The sequence below is a fragment of the Alligator sinensis genome, unplaced genomic scaffold, assembly GCF_000455745.1.
Source record: "Alligator sinensis unplaced genomic scaffold, ASM45574v1 scaffold568_1, whole genome shotgun sequence".
Classification (NCBI taxonomy): Eukaryota; Metazoa; Chordata; order Crocodylia; family Alligatoridae; genus Alligator; species Alligator sinensis.
Window position 1 is genome coordinate 816,517 of NW_005842637.1, and position 3,508 is coordinate 820,024.

Below are 3,508 nucleotides of genomic sequence, written 5' to 3' on the forward strand. Positions count from 1 at the left end.
CTTTCCTGCTTATGCAGGGGGTCGGACTCGATAATCTATAGAGGTTCCTTCCGACCTTAACATCTATGAATCTATAACCCTTGTCTATACAATCATGGGAGCTAACTGTGGAGGTTGAGAGGAGATGATGAAATGAAATCCTACCATATCACATTAAGGAACCTGAGGCTTTAACACTCCCAACTATTGCTAGGCCCAGGATAAAATTGTGGGTTTTAGCAATATTGCCTACTTGAAAGGGAGCTTCTTTCTAGAAACGGAAGTGGGATAAACCAGTTTTCTGTCTGGTATCTCCCATTTGCCTGTGTCCTGAAAATCTTTGAGATTTCAGCTCTGGGCCAACAACTGTAGGTGATAACATGATCTTCTGAGGATGCCTTTTGGTAGGGGTGGTGGTAGTGGTTGTGAAGAATGGTTATGAGATAAATGGTTGATAAAAAGGGGAAAAGAGACACATATGCGGGGGGCGGAGGGTTTCAAATATTTTCCCCATTTTATTTGGAATTCCCAACAAAAAAATGAAATGTCAGTGAAATTCTAAACTTAAAAAAAGAACTGATCAGGAATACAGTTGACTGAAAAATAAGGAAGGTATAGTGAAAGTATTGGTGGCATTTTCCCCCTCCCTGCCAAAGAAGTTTAACATTTTTTCAACCACTGAATTTCAAGACATTCCAACACACAAACCTGTTAAGAAAGGATTATGCCAAATCAGTCAATATGAAAAATGAAGGAATTGATACAGTTCATTTATCTTTCCATAGGTGGGAGACTGACCAGAACCAAGATTTCTTGTGCTTCCAGGAAGAGTTGGTTCAGGCAACTGGCTAAATCTGGACTCTTATTTTTAATGAAATTGATTGCTATTTCATCAGTTTGGGGCTCCTTTGATATTTATAACACAGATGCTTTTTCTGAAGTACAGCCTACTGAAAAAAAAATATCCAGCCAAGCTTGTTAGAGCAGTGAAAAGATAACAGGATCATAACAGCACTTGGCAGGATTCTGTGGTTGCAGCACTGGCTGTGGAGGTTCATTGTTTTGGAATGATGAAGTCAAACAGCCTCTATATCCACCTACTGAAAAGTTCTGACTGACAGATACAACTATTAGAGTCTGTGGGATAAAATATGCTGTTCAGCTTGAGCCTGTTGTAAACTGGAACCTGCATAGTCTGTTCTAGTGGTTAGGATCAGGCCATAAACCTGAAGAACAGAACTGGTAGGCAGCAACAGAAACCAAGCTGAGTGTCAAAATCAGGAAGAAGGTACTAAAGTAGACTAGGAACCAAAGAAACTACAAAACAAGACTTGAAAGCAGTTAGTGAACCAAGACAATCTTCAACTCTGAGCATCAAGCTGCTAAATTTGGCCGAAAGGACTGGGATTACATTGTGCCTACAACCAAGACCCAGTCAGCTGTACCCAATCAAGGATTGAATAGTCTCTAACAGGTCTGAAGCTGAATGTAAATGTTTACTTCTACAAGAAACAAGTTCTCCAGACTGGGAAACTACAGACTGTTCAGCTTCACTTCAGTCCCTGGAAAAATCATGGAGCAGATCCTCAAGTAATTCATTTCTAAGCACTTTAGATGAGAAGAAGGTGATTAGGAACAGTCAGCTTTAGGAAGAGTCATCAAGGGCAAATCATGCCTGACCAACCCAATTGCCTTCTATGATGAGGTGACTTGCTCTGTGGGTATGGGAAGAGCAGTGGTCATGATATATCTTGACATTAGCAAGGCTTTTGATACAGTCTTCCACATCTGTCTCCCAGGCAAGCTAAGGAAGTACAGGTTGGATGAATGGATTTAAAGGTGAATAGAGAAACTGGCTGGATTGTCAGGCTGAAAGGGTTGTAATCAATGGCTCAATGTCTATTTGGCAGCCAGCATCATGAACGATGTGTGCCCCTGGGGGCTGGGGGGTCACAGTGACTGCCCACAGGTGGCAGTGGCAGTGGCGGTAGTAGGGATGTGGTGGTGGCAAGCGGGGACCACCCGCAGATGCCACTGAAATGTCGGTGGCAGGGGAGGAGGGGGTGGCAAGCGGTGACCACCTGCAGGTGCCACTGGCAGCATCGGCAGTGCTTTTCACAGGGGGTGCACCACCAAGCTCAAGGGGTGCACATGCACCCGTGTGCACCCCCTACACATCACCAATGGCCAGTGTCAAGTGGAGTGCCCCAGGTCTTAGTTCCAGGCTTGGTTTTGTTCAGTATATTCATCAACAACCTGATGGATTGCACCCTCAGCAAGTTTGCAGGAGGTGCTGGTGGTGAACTTCTGAGCCTTTGGCTTCCTCCACTGCACTGGGGCTCTTGATGAGACATACATCCCTGTCACCTGCCTGCCCTGGGCATACTGCACTTAGTACAGACAACAGGGCTTCCACTCCATCATGCTTCAGAACATGATGGACCACTGTTCTCATGTGCAGAGCTGGCTTAGCTGCACTCAGGGGCCACATGAAGGTGGGGCAAGTGGCAGGCAGTGGGCCAGGCCACAGGGGGACCAGACTTAGGAGCTTGGGGCAGGGGACCCTGGCTGGTGCAGGTAGCACTGCACCACCTCCCAAAGTGGGCTTGGTGATGGGTGGCGGGTGGCTGCCAGGGGCCAGGCAGGGCCAGGAGGTGGGCATTGGGCAGCACAAAGGTGATCACCAGGGTCAGGAATGTATCAAGGACCCAGTGGTCCTCCTCTATCACCACCACCACCTGGGCCACCCTGGTGCCCTGCCAGTCCTGTGCCTTAACCAGCCTCCTCAGGAGGATGGTGTGCCTCTCCTCAAGAGCAAGGTATGGCCAGTCCCTCTCCTGCTCCGTCTCCAAGACCTAGACTATAGGTCCTTCTCCAAGACCTAGACACTAGGCCCAAGAGTCCATGAGCCAGTCCTCCACCTTAGGGACCAGTCAGTTCAGCAGTATGATGCACTTTTAGGAACAATGCTGGCAGAGGCAGCACATGCAAAGGGTGCTGGCCAATCATAGTGGCATCCTTGTAGCCTCATCTCTGCCAGCAGCTGGTGGTTCTCTCTTGCATGCAGCTGCTGGACCTGCACAGAAAGGACAGAAAGGCTCTTTGTGAGAGTTTGCAATATTTCAGAGATAACATGCACTGTACTGAGGAGCTGTGTACCACCCAGCCTCAGTTTGGGGGCCATGAGAAGACAGGTGCCCAGGGACCATGCATGGCCAAGTTGGCCAAATGGGCCCTTCCACAGGCAGCTGCTGGCCAAGCTCTCCATCCCCACTCCCACAGCAGGGGCAGGAAGGCTGCTTGGTGCTTGCCACAGTCACCACAGTCAGCCTGCCTTCCCCATCCCCTCCCAAGGCGGGGGACAGGGTTGGCCCCTGCCAACAGCTGCTATGAAGTCTATGGAACAACTTCCTCCCTTCTTCTTGTACAGGCCAGGCTGTTTGCTCTTGTGCCACCAGGCCTGTGGTGCCTGGGGTCTGGGGGTGAGGGCTCTTGCCTGACTGAGACATGGAACTAGTGACATCCCCTC

General features: G+C 48.9%; 1 long non-coding RNA gene across 3 annotated transcripts in view; it reads left to right on the forward strand.

The window, feature by feature from the left end:
• The window catches only part of LOC112551867, a 49,069-nt gene that overhangs the window by 42,736 nt on the left and 2,825 nt on the right, over positions 1 to 3,508 (forward strand). The window contains exon 3 of one of the 3 annotated variants that reach the window (XR_003096188.1): positions 765 to 1,818. This is a non-coding gene — a long non-coding RNA (uncharacterized LOC112551867). Of the gene's footprint in view, positions 1 to 764; positions 2,116 to 3,508 lie in introns of those variants that run through there. The other 2 variants (XR_003096189.1, XR_003096187.1) reach the window with 2 other exon arrangements.